The 16724-nt window shown below is 47.5% G+C and overlaps 1 protein-coding gene across 1 annotated transcript in view; it reads right to left on the bottom strand.

The window, feature by feature from the left end:
* The window catches only part of DNAI7 (dynein axonemal intermediate chain 7), a gene marked incomplete in the record, with an annotated part of 1381690 nt that overhangs the window by 836574 nt on the left and 528392 nt on the right, over positions 1 to 16724 (bottom strand).

Here is a 16724-nt window from a genome sequence, read left to right as displayed (position 1 = left end):
TTCAAAACCAGATTGAGGGCCCAAAGTGGAACGTGGAAGGGAGATGGAGGAAACACATTAGTGAGCCCTTTTAGGAATGGAGTCACCAGTGGTATCTTGAAGTAGGAGCATTCCTCCGAAGAGCGCTTAAAGATCGCTAGCACTGCCAAATATCCTTTGATGGTACCTATCTGAAGGCCCAAATTAGCCAATGATAGAAGGAAGGAAAGGACATCCAGAGTTTTAAACAGAAAAGGATCAACATTGTTTTCTTTGCATCAGTTGCAAAACTTATTCCAACGGCAACGGTACAAAGATTTTGGTGCTGGCCTTCTGGCCAAAAGCAACACCTCCATCACGTCATCCGGGAGGTCCCAATCCTTGTATCTCAGCCTTTCAGAAACCAAGCGTGAAGGTTGAGAGTTCTGACCTCTGGATGGAGAACCTGATCCTCCTCTCGCGAGAAAAGGGCTTCTCTTTGTGGAAGGCGAATCGGAGGACAGATGGACATGTCCAGAAGGTCTGGGTACCACGTCCTCCTGGCCCAATCCGGAGCAACTAGGATCATGCATTTCCTGAACCTCCTGATTACATGAGGAATGACGGGGACCGGAGGAAACGTGTACAGGAGTGGAAAATCCCAGTCCACCATGAAAGCGTCTCTTAGAGCTCCTCTTGGAGGAAATTCCCTTGAGCAGTACAGTTCGCACTTCTGGTTGACACTGGTCGCAAACAGATCCACTTGAGGGTTTCCCCAAAGGTTGAAGATCTCTTGAAGGACTGCCTGAGCTAGTTCCCACTTGTGGGAGACTGTGCCCTGCCTTCTCAGAGCATCCGCTGCCGTATTCTCCTCTCCGGCTAGGAGAACTGCTGATAGGGAGATTCCTTCTTGAATTGCCCAGTACCAGAGCTGCATTGCCTCTCTGCACAGTGGTAGTGACCCTACGCCTCCTCTCTTGTTGAGGTAGTGGATGGCCACTGTGTTGTCTGTCATTATTAGGACATTCTTTCCCTGTACAGAGGGCAGGATGGCCTTCAGCACTAGTGTCACTATCCTCTTCCCGATCAGACAGAGAATGCTGGTCCTCACCTGATTGTGCTTGGCTCGAAGAGGATTCCTTCTGTCTCCTCTTCTTCTTAGAGGGCTGCTTCTTCTTCTTTTGGAAGAGGTACGGCCTACCTTGAAGGGAAGCCACTATGTCTGTCGCGGAGAACGAGCAGACAAGGGACTTCCTTCCCGAGATAGCCAGAAAAAAGGGGAAATCCAATCGAGGCAGAACAACCCGTGCTGTAGGTCTCCTGGTATAGTGATGCCAGGATGTCAAGGTCCCAAAGTCCAATGGAGGGTGCTGGAGATATTGCTTCCGAAGTGTGGAGAGACCCCACCGGGGTACAGGATGCGAGATGTGCCAGGGAGGAAAGTATAGGTCTGCTGGCACACTGTATGAGAAAAGGACTCAAGCGGGAGAGAAGAAATGAGGGATACAGCTGAGGGAGAGGAAAAGGAGCCAGGGAGGCGCTGAGCACCTAAAGTAGACAGTGAACTGGAGGAAGAAGCCCTCTGGCTCCGGAAAGCCGAGGGAGAGCGAGCAGAGGGAAGAGGGGAAGCGATCGGGTACCCGCGCAAGGCAGCGGATGCCAAAAAGGGAGAGAAAGAGCACAACAAGCTTACTGAGAGAGGAGAATCCTAGGACTAGCATGGAAACCCATAAGACAAAGCGCAAGTGTTGCAACGTGCAGAGTCCAGACGCTCACATGGCTTTATGGGACATGGCCGTGAGTCTAGCAACACTAGACCGCTGCAGCACGTTCCTAACGAACGTGCCGTACACTCCCATGGCGGCTCCTCCAGGGGTCCCATACCCGCCAGGGGCAGGTGCGCATGACAGTATGCCCTCCCTCCCATGCCCGGGCAGGGTGCAGCTTACCGGGATGGAGTCGGTGGAATTTCTGTAGGAAGCTTGGCGCATGTATGTAGGATTGAGGTTCCCAGGAATTCTCAGAGAGAGGGTATCCTTTCCATTGCACTAGATATTCAAGTCTCCCCCTTCGATACCGGGCGTCCCAAATACGGGATACTTCGTATTCTCTTGGTTGGTGGGTAGCCGAGCGCTTGCAGCCGGTTGACTGCTGGTTATGAGGGTCCGGAACCCACTGGCGTAACAAAGATGCATGAAACACCGGATGGAGGCGGTTTAGTCTCGGGCAGTTGGAGTCGGAAGTCCGCCGGGTTGATCTTAGTGGTGATCTTGTATGGACCAATGTAGCGAGGTGACAGCTTAGATGGGTGTACCCATTTTGGCAGATATTTGGTAGCCAACCAGACCTTGCATCCAATCCCCCAGTTGGGTACCTCCTGGCGGTGTGCATCTGCTTGTCTATTGTTCCTTTTCTTGCCATACTCAAAACACTGTAGGGCTGCCTTGTGAGCATTGCCGAGTTCCAACAACCTGGCATCGATTGAGGGAACAATGGAGAAGTGGGCGACCGATCGGGGCAGACTTTTGGGGCAGACTACGAGGGGGGATAACCGTAAGTGCAGTAGAACGGACTGAGTTTCGTGGCGGAATGGACTGCATTATTATACGAAAACTCAGCGGTTGGGAGGAAATCAGCCCAATTATCCTGCTGTTGGTTACTAAAACATCGTAGGTAATGCTCCATGGGACTGTTCAAATGCCCTGTCTGTCTGTTTGTTTGGGGATGGTATCCCGAGGATAACGCCCTCCGTATCCCAAGCAAACGACACAAAGTGCTCCAAAACTTAGAGGTATAATGGGGACCCGAGTCAGAGATGATACAATCCGGTAGTCCATGTAGACGGAAAATATCCTTGCAGAATATGCCGGCCATCTCCGAAGCTGAGGGGAGCTTAGGGAGTGGGGTAAAGTGTGCCAGTTTGGAGAAAGAGTCCATGATTACGGTGTAACCTTGAGAAAGAGGGAGGTCTACTACAAAGTCTATTGAGATCATGGTCGAGAAGGCACTGATATCTGTTCCAATAAGCCTAAGGGACGATAGGTGCTGTACTTGCTCTGAGCGCACCGTGGACAACTCTGTACATAGGTCTGTACAGCGGAACGCAGAGTCGGCCACCAAAAACTCTGCTGGATCAATTCAGCCGTGTTGGAATCTCCTCGATGTCCAGCAATTCTAGTGTCATGACTCTAAGAGAAGATCTGCTTGCACAGGGACTCATTTGGGATGTATAGGCAATGGTTAACGAAGATCGGACCTTCCCTTCTGGTAATGGAACCCCCTCAATGTTCTTTGGATCCAGGGGTGTCTTGATCAATGCTTCTTGGACATCCTGGAGAAAAGAGGATACCTGGTGCACGAAACTGTTCCTGTGGAACAGTCGTTCATGTTGGATTCCGGAACCGCATGCAGGTTTAGCTGTCTAGGCAAGGCATCAACAAGGATGTTCTGGCTGCCAGCTATGTGGGTGATAACAAAGTTGTACTGCGCAAAGAAGTGCGCCCACCTTGCTTGTCTGGGGGTTGTAGAATTCCATATGTTGAAGCACCCTGAGGTTACCGTGGTCGGTCTGAATGGTGAAAGGATGTGCTCCTCCCTGGAGTAAATGACGCCACTCCTTGCATGCCGTTCATCGCTAGCAGTTCCTTTTCTATCACAGAGCAGTTGACCTGACTCGGAGCCAACATCATAGATAGGTAGGCGACTGGATGTACTATCCCCTCCACCTCTTGGTGAAGGGCAGCTCCTATGGCAAAGGCTGAGGCGTCAGTTTCCACTATGAAAGGGAGAGACTGATCGGGTTGGCATAACACTGGAACAGACTATGCCTTGAGCTGTGTGATGGCTGTTTCGGCGTTCTCGTTCCATTGGAAGATGGCCCCCTTTTTTAAGAGGGAAGTTATTGGTAGCACCATCCTGGAGGATTTGGGAATAAACCTGCGATAGAAATTTGCCAGGCCAAGGAACCACTGGATGTCCTTAACTGATCCTGGAGTGGGCCAATTGAGAACGGCTGTGACTTTGTAGGGATCCTTCCTAATACCTTGGCTGGACAAGATGAAGCCAAGGTAGGGTATGACGGAGACATGAAAAAGGCACTTCTCAGGTTTGACTAGTAGACAGTTCTTCTGCAGTCGAATGAGGACTTCTCGAAGGTGCTTCTGGTGTTCCTGATGGGATGAAGAGTATACAAGAATATCGTCAAGGTAAACTATGACTGAATGAAACAGGCGGTCAGAGAAAAGTCAGTCCATAAATCGTTGGAATACCACTGGGGCATTGACTAGGCCGAAGGGCATCACACAGTATTCAAAATGCCCTAATGGAGTGTGAAATGCCATCTTCCACTTGTCCCCGACTTGTATTCGAAGAAGGTGGTATGCTCTTCGCAGGTCCAACTTAGAAAACACCAACGCTCCCAGTACAGACCTCCAGAATGTCTTGAATGAGCGGCATCGGGTAACGATCCCGGATGGTAACCCCGATTAGGCCCCTATAACCGATGCAGGGCCTCAGTTCTGTAGAATCCCTCTTCGGCATGAAAAACATGGAGGCACAAGCAGAGGAGTGGGATGGTTCAATCAGTCCGTTATGTAGGTTCGCGTCCAAGTATTCCCTCAGTAGCTTCTTTTTGGTCGCTGAAAGTGAGTACCTGCGACCAAAAGGAACCATACACCCAGAATCAGATTAATGGCACAATCCTCCGGCCGATGCGGAGGGAGGTCCTGTGGTATCTTGTCCTGAAACACTTCCTCAAAATCCGAGAGCTCAGTTGGGATGCAATGAATCTTGACGGTTTCTTCGGTGGTGGCTGTCTGGGCTCTCATTTGCTCCGGGGTGTTCGGTTTTAGACAGTGCTGGTTACCGTAAGTCGACCCAAACTCACAGAGGTTCTTGGACCAATCAATGGAAGGATTGCGTTTCCTCAACCATGAGATCCCCAGAATGATGGGAAAGCGGCCAGCTCTGATGACATCAAATTGTAAAGTCTCTGAGTGTTGGAAGGTGGAGACTGGTAGATCTTTTGTGGAATGGGTGATCTGATCAGAACTGAAGAACTGAGGGGCCGACCATCAACCGCTTCTACTTTTTGTTCTTCCTCTCGCTCCAACCCTGGGATCCTCTCCTTCTTAGCCCAAATAGTGTCGATACAGTTCCCTGCTGCCCCACAGTCGGTCAGGGCCAGGGTGGAAATCTTGCACTGACCAATCGTAAGCTGGTCAGAAACCAACATGAGCCGGGAGTCTTCTGTGGGTGAAGTCACTGTAGATGATAGGAAGGGACTGGAAGTGAACCCTCGGTCAGTCGTCTCCGTTGGACCGAGGTTGTCCATTTCCCAATCTCCTTGGGGGAACTTCAAGGCAGTCCTGCAGTAGATGAGAGTCTGAGCCGCAATACATAAATAGGCCCTTGTCACGCCCTCTGGTGCGTTCTTCTGGATTGAGGGGCAAGCGAGCAGTGCCTATCTGCTTTGGCTTGTTCCGAGGTGGTCTGGTCATGAACGTAGGAGAGTCCTGGGCTGCCGAAAAATATCCTCTTCCTTTTCTTTTCTCCGACCTTCCTTTCTGACAGTCGGTAGTCAATCTGAAGCACAGAGGAGAGGTGGTCTGGGAAGGAGCCGGGACATGGAGTGTGGGCAAGGTCACCCTTGATCTCCGCTCTTAACCCCCTTCGAAAGATGGCATACTGGGCTGCTTTCGTCCAGCCGGCCTCAGCAGCCACTCTCTTAAAAGAGGTGATGGAAGACAGAAGGTCCATCGATCCCTGTTTGATGTCTAGCAATTCTTTGCATGCCGAGTACCCTACCTCAGGTCTTTCGAACGTTTGTTTCAGTAGGGCAAGAAATGCTCCGTAATCTTGTAAGATGGGGTTGGCCGAGGTGACCAGCGGTGTGGCCTAGGCCAAGGCGTTCCCCCACCATGTAGGAGACCTTGAATCCTACCTTGTCATGGTCTGTAGCATAGGTGCCTGTACGAAAGGTAAAGTGGACTAGGCATGCTCCCACAAATTCTTTCAACTTTTTTGGGTGATCCATCAAATATGCCCACAGAAAGTGCCATGGCCGGAAGGTCCGTCGGATGTTGTTCTCGGGCGGTTACCAGCTGCCTCAGTACGGCGTGTTCACTCTTGAGATTTTGTACTTCGATGGTAAGCCCCTGTGCAGCTGCTAGCAGCTCCTGTACTTGTTCAGCTGGTGTCATGGGTCGGTCATGTGGGCTTTGCAATCTGTCACTATCCTCTTCCCGATCAGACAGAGAAAGCTGGTCCTCACCTGATTGTTCTTGGCTTGAAGAGGATTCCTCCCATCTCCCCTTCTTCTTAGAGGGCTGCTGCTTCTTCTTTTGGAAGAGGTACGGCCCACCTTGAAGGGAAGCCACTATGCCGAGGAGAACGGGCAGACAAGGGACTTCCTTCCAGAGATAGCCAGAAAAAAGGGGAAAAGCGAATCGAGGCAGAAAAACCCCTTGCTGTAGGTGTGCTGGTATAGTGATGCCGGGATGTCAAGGTCCCAAAGTCCAATGGAGGGTGCTGGAGATAATGCTTCCGAAGTGTGGATGGAACCCAGCGGGATACAGGATGCGAGATGTGCCAGGGAGGAGGGTATAGGTTTGCATGCACACTGTATGAGAAAAGGACTCAAGCGGTAGAGAAGAAATGAGGGAGACAGCTGAAGGGTAGGGAAATGAGCCAGGGAGGGGCCGAGCACCGAATGTAAGCAGTGAACTGGAGGTGGAAACTCTCTGGCTCCGGAAAGCCGAGGAAGTGAGAGCAGAGGGAAGAGGGGAAGCGATCAGGCACCCGCGCAAGGCAGCAGATACCCAAAAGGGAGAGAAAGAGCACAGCGAGCTTACCAAGAGAGGAGGATCCGAGGACTTGCACGGAAACCCGTAAGACAAAGTGCAAGGGTTGCAACGCGCGGAGTCCAGACGCTCGCATGGTTTTATGCGACACAGCCGTGAGTCTAGCAACACTAGACCACTGCAGCGCGTTCCTAACAAACATGCCGTACACTCCCATGGTGGCTCCTCCAGCGGTCCCATACCCACCAGGGGCAGCCGCGCCCGATAGCTAGTCCGATTGCCCTCAGCTCCAAAAGATTGATGTGTAGTTTGCACTCTGATGGAGACCAACAACCGCTGATTGTGAGATTGTTGGCATGGGATCCCCCCTCCAGGTGTAAGAGGCATAACTGCTGGTTCCCCCTTCAGAAAATGTTCCCCGCAGGCCCACCACAGAAGATCCTGTGAGATCCTGGTTGGAATCGGTCCGACATCTTTCCTGAGAATTGGGACCATTGAGTTCTTAGAGGGCGATCTCATTCTCTGGCGGGCCTCTGGCACCAGGAAAATGCAGGATGCCATGAGGCCGAGCAACCTCAGAAAATAAAAGGCCGGTAGTCTGTGGGCATTCTGAAATTTGGTCACCATCTGAAGAATTTCTTGAGCCCTCACCTCTGGTGGCGAGATCTTTGCAAAGGATGCATCTAGTACAGCTCTGATGTACTGGAACATTTGGGAAAGTGTCATATGGGACTTCTTGTAATTGAAGGAGAATCCCAGTCTGTGAAGAGAGTGGCAGGCAACATTGAGATGATCCAGCACTTGTTCGGGAGAATGGGCCCTGAACAGCCAATCGTCCAGGTAGGGGTAGATGTGAATCCCCCCTCTCCTGAGGCTTGCTTCCACTACCGCCATCAGTTTGGTGAAAACCCTCAGGGCAGAGGTCAGCCCGAATGGCAAAACTCGAAACGTAAAATGAGAACCACCAACCGCGATACTCAGGTATTTTCTGTGATTGAGATGGATTGGCACATGAAAATAAGGTCGAAAGACACCAACCAATCCTGTAATTAGAGGGCCTGAAGGATCTGAGTAATTGCGACAATCTTGAACTTGTCCTTCCTGAGGAACTTGTTCAAGTATCTCAAGTCCAAGATGGATCTCAGTCCTCTGTCCTTTCTGGGAATAAAAAAATATGAGGAAGACCATCCCTTGTTCCTCTCTGCTACAGGTACTGGTTCTATAGCACCTTTCTCAAGCAGGGTTAAAATCTCCTGCACAAGGAGCGTATCCGGAATCCACAAAGAGTGGTACCCCGGTGGATTGTTCTGAGGTCTTATAAAAGGAAGGCAATAACCGTGGGCTATGGTTTCCAAAGCCCAAGCATCCGAAGTAATGTCTCGCCATTCTTGCAGATGCTGAGACAGTCTGCCTCCCACTGATGAACTGTGGCTCAAGACCTCATAGTGGTTTTGTGGCGTATGTTGCAGAGGACAATGGTAAGGAGGCTGCTGATTGAGCTGGCTTTGCACCTCTACCTCGTCCACCACGAGGAAATCTTCTTTGGCCCCTTTGACTGGCCATTCCTCTCACCCTTCCAACCGAGTAGTAGCGAAAAATCTACCCATCCACGGTTGCCCACTAGGACGAAAAGGCTGAGGTTGCCTAATAGCGGCGCCGAAAGGTTTGGCCGCTGCCTTTGAGGTCTGCAACTTCTCAATGCTCTCGTCAGCCTTGTTGCCAAAAAGATGAGACCCGCCAAAAAGATGAGACCCGTCAAAAGGCATGTTGAGAAGCCTAGACAGCATATCCGGTGCAAAACCTGACTTTCTCAACCATGCAATCTGCGCATGACGGTGCCGGTAGCCATGGATCTGCTGATGCTATCTGCATAATTCAACCCTGATTGAAGGGACTCACACATGGCTTCTTTGCCATCCTTAACAATAGCTAAGAAGCCATCCATTTCTTCCCCTTCGGGAATGTGCTCTGCCGCCAGCCATGGAGATACAGTCCCACAGAGTATACGAAAATTTTGCGAGGGCACAAGTGGAGTTGGCAGATTTCAGTGCCATGCTCCCTGCGGAAAATACCATCCTCGCCCATCCATCTACGTGCTTATTGTCCTTATCAGGAGGGCGGCAGGGTACGCTGCCTGTTTCGAAGTAGCCGTAGCTGCCTGCACCACCAGACTCTCCAGAGTGGGGTGTTTCAACAGGTAGTCGGGGTCGCTACTGGAGGGCGGTATTTTTTGGTGAGATTTTTGTCGACTGCCGGATTTGACTCGGGAGTCTCCCAGTTCCAAGCCACACTTTTTTGAAGTGCCACATGAAAGGGCAAAATGAGATCAGTCTGAGGACCCTTGTCCAGAATGTCCATTAGGTCGTCTCGGTCGTAGGGTAAAGAGGGCCTACTCCAACCCAAAAGATTTGGTAACCTTAGACATAAGCTGACGATAGGAAGAGTTAGCATGTTCTCCTCGTTCAGGCTTTCCGAATTCCAGCTCTGGGGAGATGTCAACCCCACTTGCTGTTTGCAAGTTTTCATATAAATCTTGCATTCTGCTCTCCTCAGAGATGAAGCTCTCTGGTACATTGGGTGCAATGTATTGTAACCCAAAAGGTGCTTCCTCATTATCGGAATGTTCCTCCTCTTCAAAAATAGAAGTCAGGGACTTGAAAAAAAATCCTTTTTTGGGAGTGGAGCATAAACCTTGTCTGGTTCTGAAACCACAGGCTTCGACGTTGTCGAAGTTGTCAATGTTTTCTTTGTCGACGTTGATGCATGAGGAACACTGGGCGTCGCCGGCGCAGCTGGCAAACGTGACGCAGCCGCGTCGAAGATTTTGGCACTGATGTTGACGTGGACATCAAGGACTTAACAGGTGTCGAGGGCCTGGCAGGCGGTGAAGGCGCCGCCGGCGTCATAGGTGCTGATTGCGTCGACGACCTCAACCTTGATTTATCACCATGTTTCTTTTGATCCTTGGTTTTCCCAGACCGGGACGTCGAAGGCTCCCGATGTGGATCAGGTCTTTTACGCTGGCTAGAGGGCACTTAAGTTTTTGACCGAGCCCTCTCCTTTCCGGCTTCATCCGAAGGCACGGTCGGAGCATGGCTTTGCTTATCAAATATTTTTAACATCTCGACCCTGAAAGCTTCTTATTCCGCTGGTGTCAAATTTTTTGAGGGACATGCAACCCTTTTAGGGGAATCGTCCAAAGGAGAAGACAATGAAGGTGACTGTCAGTGCCTCCTCTTTGACTTTTTCGAAGACGAGGAGGAATGAAGGGAACCACTCCTTGACCTAGAACGCTTGGCCTTCTTCCTCCGAGGAGAGTCTTCCCTCGACTCGTTGGTCGAAGGCCTAGCAGTAGACATAGCAAGAGGTTGAACAGAATTAAATAAATGAAGGGCAAAGGTGGAAAACCGATAGATGCCCGTCCATCGAGGCTCTTGACTACCGTGGGACGGGCGTTCATTCTTTGAGATGGAAAGCAAAACGTAAAGCCAAGAGAAATCAGAAACAGTTGGCAGAGCTAAAAGGCCCACTAACAAAATGGATACATTAAAGCTCCACTGGCAGAAGATCTGGCCACTGAGTTCCTGAGGAAAACTATGAATGATGATTCTGAGATCGAGGAGTTAGCTGAGTCCACGGATCTAGCTATATCTTCTGATAGTTGTTCTGAAGTTGCTGTTGTTAATAAACATCCTGCAATGTCAAGGAATGCCTGTTTGGAGAAGAGTAGAGACCCAAATCATTGGGCAGGGGGGAAAAAGGCTAGCCGCCCGCACTTGTTCGAATGATTCAGTTTTATTAATAACTGTGCTGTTTCCTAGTAAGCCCCCAGAACCCTTAAATCGCTCCCACATCCTAGGTTTACTTGCAGAAATTCCTGCTCTAAGAGTATTGTGCTCAAAAGATTTAGAGTTAGTGGCCTTACTGGACAACCCTAGTCTGCATTGTGCTTTGGTGCAGTGTATCTCTCGAAAATTGTTGACATGATTATGTCTCACCTACCAGAGTTTCTTAGATGGGGATATGACATTGTCCCAACATCTAGGAATTATGCTGAGGAGACACTGCAGTCTTTCAAGATCACTGCGACTAAAGAGGGGCGGACTGTCACTAAGCACACAGTGAGATCTAAGTCTTGACCAGCGAGATAAGACAAAGGAGGACTGGACTTGCTGGGTTCCTTCCTTCAAAATTCACTAGGAGGAATTGAAATGTAAACTTTGTAACTTGGAACACCAGGATCGATAGGCACCTTTTCCCCGGGAATGAGGATTGTGACCTTGTGATGGCTGATGATATATTTTGCCTACAAGAGTGCTCGCTACAAATGAGTATATTTATAGATGTCCTTCAGACTTAGTGTAAGCCAACTGTGGACGGTGCTATGGGGTGCCCTACAGGAGATTTTTTGATTGGTGTGAAATCCTGCTACTCATCCAAGGTCATAGCCACTCCCGGGTGCGATCATCTTTTGGTGGTCTCCATTTTGCATTGCAAGTGAGCCAATCAAAATTAAGTTACTCTTAATATAACATGTATGATGCCCCAGAAAGGTGGGGCGATGGCGTGCGGGGAGAATGAGAACATAAGGATTCACATGCATGAAATTCTGAATTAAGTTCTGTTTGAGAATAAAAATGTTAGGATCATAATAAGAGAAGATCTGACCCCTCACTGTGTGGATGATGTAGCTTTTGAGGTTTGTGAGTATGTTCAACCTTTAAGTATAATGCGCAGGCTTAAGATGAATAGACAAAATAGAAGATGGATGTCCTTTATGCATAGTTGGGAGTTGGTGATGCTAAACGGCCGCGTGTCAGAAGATTGCCCTGGTGAATATACATGGCGAAATAAAGTGAAAAGAACCTCAACTGATTATTCTTTTGTTTGTTCTGAGTTGCTATATCTGATCAATGGAGTGCAGAGTACATTTCATGAGTTTATTGAACGCCATCTTGAGATTAACCCTTTCTATTCAAAGCAGTAAAAGTGCCCTGAAAGTCAGGGACCTGGCAGTGGGCAAAAATTGATATAATATCAGATGGACAGATAAGAACTTGAGGAAGATGGGAGAACTTATTGAGAACAACTCTTTCGACTGGGTAGGCACTGATAGAATAGAAGATCCAACTTTAATTGTTGCACAAATAATGAAGACTACCTCCAATGTTATCCTTGTGTGCCTTTTAGCATCCAACAAATAAATGTGACCAACCAATAAACATAGCAAGACATTTGACCTGGTGATAAGTAAAGCAAAAAAACACTGCCAACTTTGGAAGTCATAGGTAGATGGCTACGTATACCTAAAGGAAAACGTTTGTGCCCATTTTGTAATGCAATTGATATAATGGAAATAAATTGGCACATAATGACTCAATGTCCGAAATGTGCACATGTATACGAAAGATTATTAGTTAAGTTTGTAGATAACAAAGAAGCAATAACGAGGTATGCTTTCTGGTTAAGATGGCTGGACTGTAACAGTCTATCCCTGATGTTAGCGTTATCAAATCTAAGGATATATATATAGAAAAGGAAATATTAAAAACTGCTGCTAATTAATCTACTAGATTATGGAACCAACCGTATGGAGGTTCCGCTTTTGGCGTGTATGATGTTTTTAGATGATTGATTTTAGTGTGATGAGAAAGAGAGAGAGGAATCAAAAAGAATACCAAGATTTCTAGTAGACAGAGACAAGGGTAAATTAGCAGGATGAAATTGGATGGAGGGTGAGGGAATGGGCGAGGAATAGAGGAAGAAGGAAAGAAAAGTATTTCTGTTTTGGTGAGATTGGGTGAAGATAGTCTAGCGTTGGATGGCTAGCAGGCAGCAGAAAAGAGAAGTAAGAAGGGAGTCAGGGAGGAGAAAGAAAAGGTGTGAGGGCACCTCACGCCCACCTTGGCATCTCTGGTTAGTGAAGTTGTATCAGCATTGTTAAAGGGACCTCTGGTCCACATAGGCTATGTTGTGGTCACACCACCACTCAGTTCTTTCTCTGCGTAAGGCTGCTTCACGCCTGTGTTTGCTTCTCTCCTCTTTCTGGTTTTCCAACGCTGACCATCTAGTTCTGCATTTTGCTTCGTCTTGATTATAGGATGCTGCGCGTTCAGCCTCCTCTCTGTATAAGCTAGCGAGCAGATTTGTAACTCACAGGCTTCCTCTCTGTTTCTCCAGTCTCCTGCCCTTTCTTTTATTGCACAACGGTGGGACTTCTCCATTGTAATCTTACATTCCTTTCTCTCTGTTTGTTCTGTATTCTCCACTCCTCGCCAGATCTTCCTCCTTGTCTCAGTAAAAGGTGATTCTTCTATCAAAGGAGTAATCAGTGTTTCTTGATGACAATACTACATATTGATAATTTCTTCATACATTTCTTTACTGGATGTATTTGAAGAGGTACTCTGAAAGGTTTCTTAGGGGGTTCCTCACAAGTCCTTGTCCACTAAGGGGGAGTCTCTCCCAGTCAGATCCCACTTGCCTCGACCCCTAGGGATGGTGTTGCGGAGCAGGCTTATACCCCTAGCCTCATGGGGGGGGGCATGCTGGCTCCCCCTTGTGGAGAAAAGATGAATTGCTGTGATTCGCCACATATCGCATACCCTTAGGAAAAAAGTTGGAAATTATGGTAGCATCAGGCATCAGTGTGCCTGTTAGTGAGAGTGAGGTGGCAGAAGGTCCATGTTACAATGATATTTTTGAAAAGTACACTAAACTGTTAGTGAAACTATTTGGTAGCATACATTTTTTACTGTATTATAATGAGCACTATCGGATTACTAAGCCTTCATTTCTGAAAGAACTGATCATGTCACAACCACAAGCACGATGGTGCAAAAAAATGTATAATGGAACTGATCCGGAGAAGTGGGCAGTTTTGTAAACTCCACTCTCTGGTTGGTGCATTAATTAACATGTCACTTTCCAAATAGTTCAACAAGAGCAGTGATCAAATTAACCCAGCAGAAGGACATGCAGTTTGAAGGAAGAGAGCAAAGTCTGGAAGGTCTGGAGGGAAGACTGTGGGACAGGGTTAATTCAGTGGCCTCGGTCTGGAATATTTATAAAGGAAGCATACATGAGGAGAAGTTAAAAAATGTTACAGAAAATAATAGAACTTGTGACACTATCCCAATTTACCAATGTAGATGCAACTAGGTGAACTACACATTGTAGGTGACTTGAGCAGTAAACGCAAAATATTATAAGGACTCATCTCCAACATCAGAAATACAGACTGAGAGATGGAGTGGGACATTGCATGTGAAGAAGTGCAAGATTACCTGAACGACTAGCTGAAATCAATCAGTGATGGCCTACAGCGCTGAGCAAAAGGTCAGGAGGACTAGCAATATTGGCCATGGAGATATGGCTTGAGGTTTACAAGTTGGCACAGTGATGTTTAAGCAGCAGGATGCTCGTTCAGCTTTTGGACCTCTCTGAGGAACATGTACCCTTAACGTATCAGCTGGCACTGGGAAACTGGGCAAGCTGTAAACGGCTAGTCCGCAGACACGCCTGGGAGACGCACATTGCAGGGGATGTTAATTGCTATGTACTGAGCACATATTAATAGAAATCAGACTTGTGGTTTTGACATAGATAAGGATTGGAAAGTGATGCTGAGAGATCCCCCAAAGATCCAATGTATGCAAAGGATTGATTATTGTGGGCAGTCTCTGCTGAGACTGAAAAGCCTAGGCATTTATGCCAAACAATACTCTGATGTTTCCTTTGCAAGATAGCTGGGTACACCCCAAAGATAAGCTCAAATCTGATGCAAAGATTTCTTTGATTACCATGACAGAGTGATGCGGTATACTGCCTGCAGTGATGAACTATCAAATTAATTTACAATTCAACATAGACTTTGAATTGACTGCCATGGTTCGCTATTAATTAGAGAACTTAAAGTATTACCAGAGGTGTAAAAACTATCTGATGTCAAGAAAAATGTGCACGTAGAAGCCACGTTTAATTGGGAGAAAGTTGCCTTGGCATTGGCTCAATTTAATCATAAATCACTGTATGCAATACATTTGATCTGGTATGTTATGTTATCAAGCGGTTAACATTAGCAGATGCTTACAAATGTAAATATGTCTGCCAATTACTAGTGTCATTATTGATTTCTCTTACCAATTTTGCTTCTGGTGCTGCCTTCAAGACTGTTGCAAGAACTCTCTTCACTTACACAACCAGCAAATGCTAACATTCATAGTTAACAGCACAGAACTGAAATATGTGTATCTTGAAGGCGACAATGAAGATGACACCACACAAGACGAAATTCAGAAAATGAAGCTCATCAATTATCTTTAATGAAATGATTCATGCGATTGATCATGTTCACCTAACACACTATTTAGACGCTAATAAACTTGAATAGTTAGTAGAGGGGGAATGATGAGACTTGTGTGAATTTAATGAGAAAATATATGTTCTGGAGAAATACAATTATTTGAGAGTTTGGTGTCAGAAATCATGAAAGAGGGAAACGGTTGAAGCCAACAGGATTTGTATTCCTGAGCTTTGGACATATATACGCCATGGACAGAGTAAAGCCACAGCCATTCTGTGCTCGGGAGGGACATCTTTAAGACGGGGATCCCCAGCCAGATTCCCTGCCCATTTTGGCACAGCTATATGGAAATAAACGTTCTCTCGACCATGTGTCGCAAGCCAAAAGAAGGACTCGGACCACAGGACAGGGTTTCCAGTTAACTTTATTTAACTTAAAAGAAAAAGCCTCACTAACGCTATTGCTAAATGGGAGGTCCCATCCTATCAAAACTAAACTAAGGTGCTTGCTAATAGTCAAAAGAAAAATAGTTCCCCGTCCAAACCTATCCCCTTAACTGGCCCTATCACTTAGAAGGCATTTCTAAGAAAATAAGTTAAGATATCCTACACTCAGTGATGGTCACCACAATCTCTCCAGAGTCGTTCCATGAGTTCTTACTGGATCTTCATCCACTGGTTATCTGTAATTAAAAGGTTTCCTTAGTTAAAAGTTCTTGGAACTCTATCAAAATTCCTCAAGTTTCCCAGGTTCAACAATAAAAAGTCTTCCATTTCTGCAAAAACAATATGTCGCCATTTCTTTAGTTGGAGGGATGTTTCCCAGATTCCTTCACCACCACTTGGTTTGGTCTCTCCCTACTGTTTTCAGGTGTTGGGGGCCTTCGTGCTCCCCTTGTGTCTGCTCTTCCCTTTTCTTATTGGGCACTCTGGCTCCCTTGGGTTCCTTTGTCCCAATGCCTCACTTAAATCTCTGGGGTATTGGTAACCCCTCTTTCCCTGTGGCTCCCTTAGCTCTTGTGGGTTCCTGTGACCCTTCTGGATGTTGATACTACTCAGGTTTCTTGGGCTCAAGTAACCCTTCCCCTTCTCTTGTTCTTTCTCTGTCTGTCCTTCTTCCACACTCGCTCTTTCCTCTCTTCACCTTCCTCTGACCTGGGCAAACCGCATACCTTCAGTGTTGCAGGGTTTGCTCCAGAGATGAAATGTTTCTTTGGCAGCAGTGGCGTTCTCCATGGCTTGCCTTCCTTCCGGACTGGATACGAGAGGATTTTGGGTTCCGCTCATCTTGGCATTCTGTCCTGTGTGGTCATGCCTCCAGGCAAGCTTTGCTTTGTGCAGCCTTTGCATCTAGGGCCATACAAGCCTCTATGCTTGGTGGATGGCAGCATCTCCCTTCGGCATCCGCTTCTCTCTGTGCCACAGCAGGCTCCGCCCCTGCTGAAGTTCGCACGTCAGAGGCTTGCATCTCCATATGGTTTCTCTCTTCATTCAAGGGTTCTTGGCCCTTTATTCTCGTTCCGTGACTTCAAAGGGGCGTATTGTTCGCCAACAGTTATCGAGCCTACGGAAAGTTCAGCATTACCTTGAGCCAAATCCATATAGGTAATGTCAGGGTTGTTTTGAGTCCAACATATAGGATGTACTATCAGTCACCTTATT

Source organism: Ambystoma mexicanum, chromosome 12 (assembly GCF_040938575.1).
Source record: "Ambystoma mexicanum isolate Mex_15411 chromosome 12, UKY_AmexF1_1, whole genome shotgun sequence".
In the NCBI taxonomy this organism is placed as follows: Eukaryota; Metazoa; Chordata; class Amphibia; order Caudata; family Ambystomatidae; genus Ambystoma; species Ambystoma mexicanum.
Note: the sequence above shows the minus strand (reverse complement) of the source record. Positions and strands in the feature narration are given on the sequence as shown.